Below are 13,687 nucleotides of genomic sequence, written 5' to 3'. Positions count from 1 at the left end.
GTTTTCGCGATTTGAAAAGAGGATAAATACGGTATGTGGTAGATGTACCGCCATCTGATTGTAAACAAATCCGGCGTTTAAGTCTTCGTAGAGTATATGTGCAATGTAAAGTAATTACTGTGTAAAATTAGATTTTTTTCCTGTACTGATCCAACAACTGGAAAGTTGAACTATACGATCAAGTTTGAATTCGATTGAAGAGTGCACAAAATGGGTAAAGGAAGTAGCGTAAATGCAGATGCTCCAGTGGATAGCGCGAGCTTCAAACCAAATGCTATTGCGAGATTGCTTTCAGGTATGTATATATTTTCCCATTTCAGTAAATTTGATATGTTATATGTGCAATATGTGATATATTGTATTTTAACACATATACAGTTCATTAACATTTTTTAACATTTCCTAAATTTCTATATAATGTAGCATTAAGAAAGATGTTTTAAGAAATTTGTTTCCTTACTGTTTTAATTTTTTCGAAAAGAAACATCATTTTCGAGAAACTTCAAGAAGAAAGTTATTAGCGTAATTTTATTACAGCTAAAACTGATGCAAGGTACTTGAGTCTTTTATCTCAAAATGTGCTGAAATGTTTTGGTTGAAGTTAATATAAAATAATGTAATGAATTGTGGTATAACTGTAAAGAATTGGTAAAAATAAAATATAATTAGCTCAAATTTACTTAACTCCTTATATTATCAAATATCTATTGAATAGAAAAACCTGTTGAAATATTAAATGTAACAAGTACTATTTTTAAAAGGCAGATGATTGTACAGCATGTAGGAATTGATGATGATTTTTAATAATCCTAAAGTAATAGTAAAGTCAACAATAAAGTATATTTTGATGTATGTAATTTTCATCAATGATTACATAAAATTGCACTTTAATATAAAGTATGCTTGGATTGTTTTCATGTATACTATATATTATTGCAAATTAGTTCTTCATAAAATTGTATATTTCTGCTGTGAAAAAGTACAGTCAAAAGTCGTTAATTCGGACACCCATAATCCGGAATGATCTATAATCCGGACCTCAAAGCTACAAACTTTCTGCGCATGCAACGCATTTACGCATGCGCACAGGCGTTTACGAGAGCGCATAAGACCCTTACAGCTGCGAATATGTTTGTGCGCATGCGCGTTTAATGTGTAACGGAGTTATACGCTAAGTTAAAGTTATCTGATTCAGTTAATGTTGCAAATTGCGTTGTTCCTTAATCTTCGAATTGGATCCGGCTTATTATTTTTTGCAGACTGTTAGAGCAATTTTATAAAAGTAAGCTTGAACTTTCGATTATGTCAAATAGAATTTCCGATATATATTTACTAGAAAGCGAAAGTATGTTTTGAAATCCGAAATCTGTTTATCAATTTCACGCTGCTCTGCGGCAGAGGGGTGGGGCAGAAACGTCATTATTAGATTATGATAGATTAGAAAGATTATGTCAAATAGAATTTCCGATATATATTTACTAATATGTAATTTGTATCTACAAAGCGAAAGTATGTTTTGAAATCCGAAATCTGTTTATCAATTTCACGCTGCGGATTGGAAGTTGATCTGTCAGCACTATCCTTATCTTCAGAGCAGATGTTTTTATGTTATTTGGTTTATAATTCCGTACTAAGTGTAGTATTTCATCTCGATATACACTGTCTTTGATATGATTTAAATCGAGTTCCTCGTCATTATAATTCGCTTGGGATAGTGAAGAAAGTGACCCAGAGGTTATTGAAAACGAAAACATTTCGATTGACAAATTAGTCGGTATTCTCAACACAGCAATTATAGGACTTGAACAGCCGAACTTTGTAACTAAACAAGAAATTATGTCTGTTTAATAGAATTAAAGAGAAAGTATTATGACATGAAACGAAGCAACTTACATTGAAGGAAATGTTTAATAAAGTAAACAAATAAATATTAAGCTTTTTCTTTTTGTAAATTTTGATACCCTTTAGATCATAACTGTTCTTTATTTCATAAATTACGGTTTCATATTTTTAATTTTGTAATTTCTGCATGCCATCTTACCAGATTTAAACTGATGATCTATAATCTGGAAAAATCGATAATTCGGAATCGCCGAAGTCCCGGCGAGTCCGGATTAACGACTTTTGACTGTATGTATGCAATCATGCAAGTTGTAGGAAAACATGTACATGTACTGCACATGTACCAGGACGACAAGATAACAATTATGACTGTCAATCATCATTTGCTGACTGTATCTGTCAAACTGACTACACAGACTATAGTAGCCAAAGATAAGTTGTAGAAAGTGTGTTTCAGAGTTGAATATATGAATTAAAGTTAGTAGGATAATTATTCTTAACTAAATAATAAAATTTAAATAAAACCCCTTATTTCATTTTTTATAAATTCTCTTATTATTATGATGTGATTTCACAACCATTGACCCTCTCCTATTGTTAAATAATTCATTCAGCACTGAACAACATATTATTTTATTGGTATAAAAAATAATATATTTTGTGTGTATGACCAAGTTATGATCTAAGATTTTTCAATACTTGAATCATCCTTTTAAAGATTTTTATAAAATGATTTTTTTAATTTCAGGCATTGGCATAGTGAATGGCACCTGAAAAATTTTGACCCTTGTTTCTGGAAGTGAAATGTTAGATGTAAGTAATGATGTCTGAGACCCTTATCACACGGCATTTGTTTCACATGAACAACTTGTTTCGGACAATTTTTCTGCCTGGTTTACTATTGAAAGAAAGACATGCAACGTTTTCCTTCCTTTCTAAAAAAATTGCAAATTGTTCGTTTTCAATCAATCAACTATCAGCTTGTTTGTAATGGGGAACCAGTTTCCCATGTTAACCCCAAAGTGATCTATGATAATTGGCTGTTGTGACAAAGCAAAAAAATTGTGCCAAACAGTTATTCTTCCGAAACAAACTGACGTGTGATAGCATCCTTACCGTTAATAATACTGTGGAGCACTTAATTGTATGCTTTGCTAATGAATATGTACTAGGCAATTGTGGCTATTATGAAAGAGGTGAAATTTCAAACACAATTGTTTCAGTTACAATTATTACAGATATTATTTAATTTTGTAATAATTCTAATTAAAAATATGAATTAAGAAAATGCAAAAATTAGTGTATAAGCATACTAAATAGTTCAGAGTAAGACTTGTACTTAATTTATAGTACCCACTCATTCACACATATGATGACTCGTACACTGATATAAATTTGATATGCTTTTATACTGTTTACATGTCTTCTATATTCAGATTTGAATCATCATCTGCCAACAAATTCAGTTAATCAGGCATTGTTGCCCTTATTAGTTTCTTGCAGATGTGTGAACTTTGGAAACATTTTTAGATTTAGTGTAGTTTTTGTTTGCTTTTCAGGTTTTCACATAATATCAACTAGAAACATTACCTCTTCATTTTAAAGGTCAAAGAGATAAAATAAAAAAAACAATTAATTAGTTAATATCAAACCTAAAATGTTCTTTTATTACACAACTATTATTTAAGCCATCCAAATGGGCGCAATATTTTTATAATACTTTTATTTAATTTTCCAGTATATGTTATTGAAGCCATTCAAATCCCACTTGGGCATTTTCAAGCATATTAGTTGTTGAATATTATGTCTGACTGTAAACACACAGGCAAAGTACGTATAATTATTATGTAATTTAACCTATCTTTCCTTCAAATATTTCTTTAAAATTACACGAGACAGGCATACATTTGAGCTTTGATTAACAGACTTAGTGTAGTCGCCATGACGGATAAGAAAACAGATGAATAATCACCCATAATCACCAACATATAATGCAAGGATTTGAGAATAAAGATTGCTGATTAGCATAATAGTGCACTGAATATTAAATATAAAAATTATAGAACTGAAAGATTTGTCACGTATCATCTTTGCTTATTATTATATATATTGAAAACAAACAGTTTGCTTCTGCAACAGAATAAATATCGAGTGTCTTGAAATGTTTTGTATACCTGGAGCTTTACAGTTCAGTACATTATACAAAGAGCAGTATATATAATGATTATCAGGTCTGTACAGAAATTTTTAATGGAAAATTCTTGTGTATAGATTTAGTTGATATTTCTTATCTTGTGTACAGATTTAGTTGATATTTTGCAAGACATGGCAATATTTCAGACTTTTATTGTAATTACTGTGACAAAACAATCATTAGAAAATTATACATGTGTGAAAATTATTAATATTACATTATGTAGCTTATATTAATAATTTTCATACTTGTATATGTAATATTTTGGCAGGCACAGGAATGACCAAAGCTTGACAATATAACTACATCATAGGCCAGGCATTGTTATGGCTGGATAGAAGGTTGCAAAATGACGACAAAGAAGGATTTAGCTTTTTAGATCCCACATCTTTATTCAATTCTCTCAGCAGATCATTTTGCCTTTAGATGAAATTCTCAAAATTATATATTCAATATCGATTTAAACTAAGTAAGATTAAATTTAGACTTTACGTCATATCTGCTTTAACAAAGGAAAGAACAAGATGGGAGGAGCAGCTGCAAGGTCTTGTAGCAGCGGTAGAAGAAAGCAGTCTGACGAAAAATGGCACGTATTCAGTATGTGTACTAGCGGTTATATAACATGCCAGAATTTTCTCGAAAGTACTGGTCTAGGATAAGATCCTGAAACTGCAGTAAGTTAATTATAGGTTGCATGCTCGCGCAGAGCAAAGCCACTGTATTTTCTATATTTTACATGTATATAATACATATTCTTTGTGTCTTGGTGAATACATTCTACCTCGCTGGCAGGTAACAGAAACTGACGATCAAAAGATTGATGAATATTTAATAATTTTGATGAGATTATCTAGGAAAGTAAAATAGTTTAAAACGTATTAAATATGGTTTTCCAGAATGTTTTCCTAGCATAGTTTTTAATCTCAGACTAAATGATACACATTATCTGGAAGTTCATATTCTTGTGTCATAAAGTATGCTTTATTGTAATTAGTCTTAGATTGTAAAGTTAAATTTATGAAAATATGATGAGTTAAAAATGTATTGCAGATATTAAACTAGATTTTTATATGCAAGTTTGAAATTTTACAGATCTTGCTTCATGTAATTATTTTTAATGTTTTTATTAAATTCTTAATTAATGCTATTATGCATGCATTAGAAAGTGAAATGAAATAATACTTAGGGATATCATTTGGCTGCATTCTGTTGTTTCTCAGTTAAACTATTCTGCATTCAAAAAATTACTCAAGGATTCTCACGAATACCAGCTCAAACAGTTCCAAAGTATTTCTGCAAAATATACATAATTACTTAAGAATTGTATCTTTTTGATAATATTATTTAGCCTTTACAAGTTACTGCCAAAATTATTTTGTAAATCAGAAATCTTCGAGGGGATTAGTGTGTCTCGCATAGTTACCCTGGTGTCACACTATAACACTGAAATTGATAGATGTATAATTGAATATTTAATCAAAAATGTCTAATTCCTCTTTTATGATATTTCAATAATTGATACTACTGAAACAAGAAATATTGGTACATTAACATTTTCTTAATATTCATTGTGTATTTGTTATGATGCATGTATTAATATCATTACAAGTTAGCATTTGATAATGTTTGTTTCAACAATTTAGGGTTTGATGAAGTGCCACAGAGATTAATCGCTTAAAGAATGCGTGCAGGCCAACCACCAACACAAGATATTAAAAGAGCAATGAAAATGAAGATTTAACTATAAAGAAAAATCTGACTAATATTATTACTTATAACACTTAATTGTTTCGTATTATTGTAAATTTATGCGAGTTTTCCTGTATTCTGTTTATTTTGCAACTTATGTTATTGTAAATTCATGTATGTTTTCATTCTTGCTCTGTCATGCATTTCATACTAATTGTTTGTTGTGCATATTAATTATATGTGTATATTACTTCATTGAATTTTAATAAACCTTTTTACCATTCAGTAGTACTTTTCCATAAAACCCTGAACATTCTAAACATCCCATATCACTAATCCTCAATTCTAAATAATACTTGAGTTTACTTAATTCATCTATTAATAGCGAATTTGAAAAATAATACAAGAGTGACATATTTTGAGGTAAAATAAATACTGCTCAATTGGACATTTTAAAATGTTTTTCCTTTTAATAGAGGAACATTTTTTAAGGATTTAATTATTAGTATTTGAATATTGTTTTAATATATGATTAATTAGTATATGAATATACTGTGTGTAATGAATAAGTAAGGCAGTGAATAAATTTTGAACAATAATTTCATATGAAGAAATATGATCTGCCTGGGTTAAAAAATTAATCTTTAAATCCTATTTATGAGATTATATGGCTGGAATCTGTAGCCCAAAAGCAGTTAAAGCAACCCACCTCCAAAAAAGAAGACATTTTAAATAGTTTCTTCCAAAACTTGAAATATTTAAACATTACATGACCCTAAATTTCTAGTGAATTTAAAATACTCATTTCATTCAGTTCAGCTACTAGCCATTATATGAAATTTTCCTATATTATTAAAATGTTCCTCATGATTTTGCAAGGTGAGGACCACAAATGTTCTGCCCTCATAACTAATGATGATATAATCAGCATGAAGTAGACTTCAGCGTAAGGAATATGGAACTATATATGTTGCTCTTTGTTTATTAATTAGCTCACTTTTAAAAAATTCATATCATATAGTAAGTAGTATTCATAATTTTTCTCATTTTCTTAATATTTCATTGAAGTATTTAAATGTTAATTTAATTAGCAATACCTAATAATGTCAAATGCATATATTATTATACAGAATGGGATTCTGACCATAACATTCAGGCAAAGTGATATACATGTTAATTTTTCAACAAGTTTCTGCGTTATGCTTTTTACTCTCTACACAATGTTTAATTTTTAATTATTATTTTTTATTATTTGTAGGACCTAAGGTCCTACAAATAATAAAAAATAATAGTAATACCAGAAAGTGTGACTTTCTTATATTATCCAACAGGAGACGTATGTTCACATCTTATATTTTGAATTTACAGTTTTCTTTTGTAGATGACAGACACCATATATTCAAAAGAAATTAACATGCTGCTGGATATATGCATGTGTTTTTCATATTTACAGCTGTTGCATGTGATGTTATGTAATCGGGTAAAAAATGAAAGAATTAAGTTTATTGACACCAAAACAAATGCATACTTCGATATAAAGGCTGCATAAAAATGAAAATGGCTAAATTAAAATAGTGAATTGAGTTTGTAGAGTTCTCATTTATTTTTATTAACCAGCTATTTTATGATAATTAGCTTTTCTTTCTTCCTTTCCATTTTCCTGCCAGGATGCTAATTTTGAGTGTATTCAAATGAGGTGAATTCATTTCGTTACTTTTGATTTATGCCATAAATGCTAGCTGATTCTGTATGAACAAGCTGTGCACTCTGTTAATTTGTCCGAGTCTATAAAAGGTTTTTTTTTACACCTATTCCAAACCTCTGTTGTAATTTCCAAAACATAACGAGAAGTCGCTTAAGTTTTCCAGAGTTCTCACACAGTATATATTACCAAAGTGGGTGAAACTCGTATAAGGTGTAAGAAAGACCAAAAGGAGATTTATTAAATCAAGAAAAGTAATCGGTGGAAAAGGCATTTAATCTTAATAATGAAAAATCGAATTTTACACCAAATATTCAGACTTTTGTAACTGTTTTATATTTAATTAGCGAGAGTTTAAAATAAAAATTACCTTTATATTCATAACATAGGTTACATTGTGTTAATTTCCCATAAATAAACATAAAGAATACATTGACAAAATCATTGTACTAAGCTATTTTCATTGTACTTCAAATTTAGGTTGTTTTCATGAAATTCTTTTATTAAACATTAACTTATACTTGATACTAATTCAGAAGTCAAACAACAAAAATGAGCGTTAATTCACAAAATTTTCACAGGACTAGTTTCGATGGTTTTACCGAACCATCATCTTCAGCTGCAAAACCGCAAATGAACAAGATAGGAAATAATGTTTAGATAAGATAAGAAAGCCTGGACAAGAATAAGCAAGTGGCGCCATCTGTTGGCGAAACCAGAACTAAAACATAATTTCTCTAAAAGCCGAAGGCAAATTTGGATTGGAATTAGGATCGTTAACTAGAACAGAAAGATTTTTATGAATGTGAAATGCCTCTAGAAAATCCAGTTCTCCAATGGAAGATGTTTTTTGAATAATTTTGGCAGCAGAAAAATTGAAAGTGTGATTTTCGGACCAACAATGTTGAGCAACAGATGACTTCTGTGTTTCCTTTTTTCTAACATATGCCTCATGTTCTTTGATGCGAAATTTTAAGGCTCTCTTAGTTTGGCCAATGTAAATTAAACCGCACTGGCAAGGAATCCTATAAATACCCCAGGAATTCATATCCGGAATGGGGTCCTTGAGTATAGAAGTTGGAATTTTATTGATGGGAGAGTAAACAACCCGAAAGTTAAATTTCTGCAAAATATGTGCAACTTTATAGCTAATTGATGGAAAGAAGGGAATGACAACAGAATTTTTATAATCTCCTAAAATAAGAGTGTGGCTTTTAGTGTGTTGAGATGAGAATTTTTTAATTGCTTGATTAATAATGTTGGGTGAAAAGCTCCTGTCAATAGCTATTGCTTTTAAATAATTTAGTTCTTCATCAAGGGCTAGTTTGGAGGAGCAAACTTGAAGAGCACGGAAAACATAGGAATAAAATGAAACTAACTTTTGTTTAGTCGGATGACATGATTTAAAGTGTGGTGGAAGGCAAACAGATGAAGGTTTACGGTAAACTGTAGTACTGAAGTTGGATGTGTTACGTGTGACCAGAATGTCGAGAAACGGAAGAGAATTGCAAGTCTCAAGTTCAAAAGTGAACTGAATAGCAGGATCAATAGAATTCATTGTTGAAAGAACTCTATTTAAATCATCTTTATTACCTTCAAACAGGGTAAAAGTATCGTCTACGTAGCGGAACCATGCCGGGAAGTTTAAAGTTTCAAACAATTTTGATTCATAATAATGCATGTAGATATCAGCCAGGATGGGACTGAGGGGGCTTCCCATGGCTAATCCCTCAGTTTGCTTGTAATATTTATTTTGGAAAACAAAATGTGTTTGTTTCAAACAGAGTTGAGTGAGAGAAATTAGCTCATCAATTTCGATGCAAGAGAAATGAAATTCGCGAAGTCTGGATTCTAGACATCTTAATGCACCCTCCACTGGGACATTGGTGAATAATGATTTTACATCAAAAGAAACCATGAGTAAATTACGAGGAGAAATGTTTTTAACCTTTTTTACAAACTCTATTGAATTTTTTATGGTGTAAATGTTATTGTCTAATAGAGTGAAAAATCTAGAAACTAAATATTTAGCTAATGGATACGAGGCAGTACCTAAATTTGATACAATAGGGCGGAAAGGAATACCACTTTTATGAATTTTGGGAAGAGCATATAATCTGGCACAATTCGCAACAGATGGGATAAGCGAATGTTTTAAGTTGCTTGAAATGATTTGCGAAGATTTGATCGCAGTTTTTATTTTGGATAAGTCCGAAGGTGAAGGATCTTTAGGGATCGGATTATATGGTCCTTAGTTTAAGAGTTTAGTGACACCATCGATGTAAGTGTTCTTATCCATGACGACTATCTGGCCACCTTTGTCGGCCTTTGAAATGACAATATCCGGGTTAGAATGAATCTCGCGCATTGTAGCTCTTTCTCTCGCAGTTAGATTTGGTTTCAAAGGTTTATTATTGAATTTCACATTATGAGCGATAAGATGCCTAATCATTTCTTTCTGTGAATCTGAAACTTTACTGAACTTGAAAGCTTTTTCGATAAAAGCCAAAATCTTTGGAATCGAGGGTTTACAGGTTTGTGAGAAGTTAAAATTATATTTTAGAATTCTCTCTTGTTCTTCTGAAAGACTAACATTAGAAATATTAACTATTGGCTTGATGTTTACAATGGGAAGATTTTTTTGAACTACTTGAAGTGGAAGACTGTAAAAGAAGTTTTTCGAATTTAACTGCAAGGGTGTTTTTATGACGGTTAACTGCATTCTCCGTTCTAGACCAAGACTTTTGTTCAAAGGCAGTGAATTTTGGATATGTTTTAGCGAGTTCCAGATGAAGCTTATAGAGTTCATGTTCAATTTTGGACAATTGTTGACGTGTATCCCTTATCACGGACCGAAGTAAGGCAAGTTTGCAATTTAACAGAATTCTTGAAACGCGACTCGAAGGTTTTTGATTAGATTTGATTTGAATAAAATTGGGGATCAATTTTTTACATTTACATTTAAGTAAAAAGTCAAGATGATTCAGGAATTTTTGCCGTTTCAGGCGTAATTTAGTGAAACGATTAACGGATGAAGGCATGATAAACAATGCAGAAAATCAAACTAAATTAACTGAGCAATAATAAAGTACACACAAAATAGCAGAAAAATCCCTCACTGAAATGAATAGAAAACAAAATGTTTGTAAGCAAAATGCATGAAATCAGACAAGCAAAGCACAATATCCAAATGTACAAAACATAAACATAACTTGAAAATTGCAAAAATGTACTCACCGAAACTCCTACAATCACAAAATGGCGTGCAAAAAAGAAAGCAAAATGTAAGCCTGTTTGAGGCTTCTATAATTAAGACACAATAACGCGCCGAATAAATACTAATTCAGAAGTCAAACAACAAAAATCAGCGTTAATTCACAAAATTTTCACAGGACTAGTTTCGATGGTTTTACCGAACCATCATCTTCAGCTGCAAAACCGCAAATGAACAAGATAGGAAATAATGTTTAGATAAGATAAGAAAGCCTGGACAAGAATAAGCAAGTGGCGCCATCTGTTGGCGAAACCAGAACTAAAACATAATTTCTCTAAAAGCCGAAGGCAAATTTGGATTGGAATTAGGATCGTTAACTAGAACAGAAAGATTTTTATGAATGTGAAATGCCTCTAGAAATTCAATAGAGTTTGTAAAAAAGGTTAAAAACATTTCTCCTCGTAATTTACTCATGGTTTCTTTTGATGTAAAATCATTATTCACCAATGTCCCAGTGGAGGGTGCATTAAGATGTCTAGAATCCAGACTTCGCGAATTTCATTTCTCTTGCATCGAAATTGATGAGCTAATTTCTCTCACTCAACTCTGTTTGAAACAAACACATTTTGTTTTCCAAAATAAATATTACAAGCAAACTGAGGGATTAGCCATGGGAAGCCCCCCCTCAGTCCCATCCTGGCTGATATCTACATGCATTATTATGAATCAAAATTGTTTGAAACTTTAAACTTCCCGGCATGGTTCCGCTACGTAGACGATACTTTTACCCTGTTTGAAGGTAATAAAGATGATTTAAATAGAGTTCTTTCAACAATGAATTCTATTGATCCTGCTATTCAGTTCACTTTTGAACTTGAGACTTGCAATTCTCTTCCGTTTCTCGACATTCTGGTCACACGTAACACATCCAACTTCAGTACTACAGTTTACCGTAAACCTTCATCGGTTTGCCTTCCACCACACTTTAAATCATGTCATCCGACTAAACAAAAGTTAGCTTCATTTTATTCCTATGTTTTCCGTGCTCTTCAAGTTTGCTCCTCCAAACTAGCCCTTGATGAAGAACTAAATTATTTAAAAGCAATAGCTATTGACAGGGGCTTTTCACCCAACATTATTAATCAAGCAGTTAAAAAATTCTCATCTCAACACACTAAAAGCCACACTCTTATTTTAGGAGATTATAAAAATTCTGTTGTCATTTACTTCTTTCCATCAATTAGCTATAAAGTTGCACATATTTTGCAGAAATTTAACTTTCGGGTTGTTTACTCTCCCATCAATAAAATTCCAACTTCTATACTCAAGGACCCCATTCCGGATATGAATTCCTGGGGTCTTTATAGGATTCCTTGCCAGTGCGGTTTAATTTACATTGGCCAAACTAAGAGAGCCTTAAAATTTCGCGTCAAAGAACATGAGGCATATGTTAGAAAAAAGGAAACACAGAAGTCTTCTGTTGCTCAACATTGTTGGTCCGAAAATCACACTTTCAATTTTTCTGCTGCCAAAATTATTCAAAAAACATCTTCCGTTGGAGAACTGGATTTTCTAGAGGCATTTCACATTCATAAAAATCTTTCTGTTCTAGTTAACGATCCTAATTCCAATCCAAATGGATTGGAATTAGGCCTTCGGCTTTTAGAGAAATTATGTTTTAGTTCTGGTTTCGCCAACAGATGGCGCCACTTGCTTATTCTTGTCCAGGCTTTCTTATCTTATCTAAACATTATTTCCTATCTTGTTCATTTGCGGTTTTGCAGCTGAAGATGATGGTTCGGTAAAACCATCGAAACTAGTCCTGTGAAAATTTTGTGAATTAACGCTGATTTTTGTTGTTTGACTTCTGAATTAGTATTTATTCGGCGTGTTATTGTGTCTTAATTATACTTGATAATCAATCTTCAAGTTCGAAAATAAGTTAACTGTAATTGCATTTGTTTTATGATCAAATATTTTAATTTGGCATTTGAGCATTTCTAATGGCATTTCTTTTTCTGTTTGACATCTCTGCTCTGTTAAGGTTATAACCAGTTAAATTGTTACTGTGTCTCTGAAAAATCAACAGCATTCTTAAGCACCATTTTAAAAATATTTCTGTGTGTAGTATTTTATCAGTAGAATTTTTCCTAAATAAATACAGAAGTTGTTGTGAAAACATTTGAGAGTACATGTCTTGAAAGAGAAACAGTATTTGTAGTGTTTAGTCAATTCTGATATATTAACAGCTATCATAATTGCATGTATGTTGTATGCATTATACATATATATATGCATAAAGACCCAATTTTGGCAATAAGTAGAGCTGTTACAAAATAATCATGAAGTCTAATGGAACGTACTCGTCACACATACTGGGGAGGAATCAAATTTATGTACGTATTTGCCACTCTTAAAGAATTTTTTGGGGGAATTACAAATGTACCAATTTCTTATTAATATATAATCATTTGTTAATATTAAAGGAAAAATTTATTTCTTAACTTAACTAAGCCAGCTAAGTCATAGACCGAAATATGTGTTTCTGCATATATTCAGAACTTCCGGAATTACGAATACATTCACAGTTACAAAATATGTAAAATATATTTCTTTTAAATGCTTGGAAAATTCGGAAAAATATCTAAATTCAAAGAAATGGTAAAATACGTTTCACTTGCAGATTCTTTGTTATTTATTTGATTATATCACCATTAATAACAATGTTCACCCCCCAGAATAAAAAATATATTGTTTATGTACTGAAGTCTTGGTTTGTTTCCCTTGACAAGTCAATTAATCTAACATCAATGACAATAGCTACCTTTTAAATACTTTTAATTTTGGCACTTAAAATGTTTGCATTTCAAAATAATATTTCTATGCAGCTTTTAAATAATTTTTAATGCAACAGAAATCTAAATAACTTCAAATGCTGGCTAAAATTCATTCCAATAATTCATCGCTTTAAATTTCTGTTCCTTGCAGATGATACAGGAAAAATCTTTTCTAATAATATATTTCTAATTCTACCAGGAATTATTGA

General features: G+C 31.1%; 1 protein-coding gene across 3 annotated transcripts in view; it reads left to right on the top strand.

Annotated features, from left to right (window-relative positions):
- Window positions 1-13,687, top strand: part of cdm (importin-13-like protein cdm) — a 144,606-nt gene that overhangs the window by 9,560 nt on the left and 121,359 nt on the right. The window lies entirely within an intron of this gene.

Source organism: Stegodyphus dumicola, chromosome 6, assembly GCF_044657685.1.
Source record: "Stegodyphus dumicola isolate Sdum_Otavi_A_Nest chromosome 6, ASM4465768v1".
NCBI classification, from domain to species: Eukaryota; Metazoa; Arthropoda; class Arachnida; order Araneae; family Eresidae; genus Stegodyphus; species Stegodyphus dumicola.
This window is presented reverse-complemented; position numbering and strand designations above follow the sequence as displayed.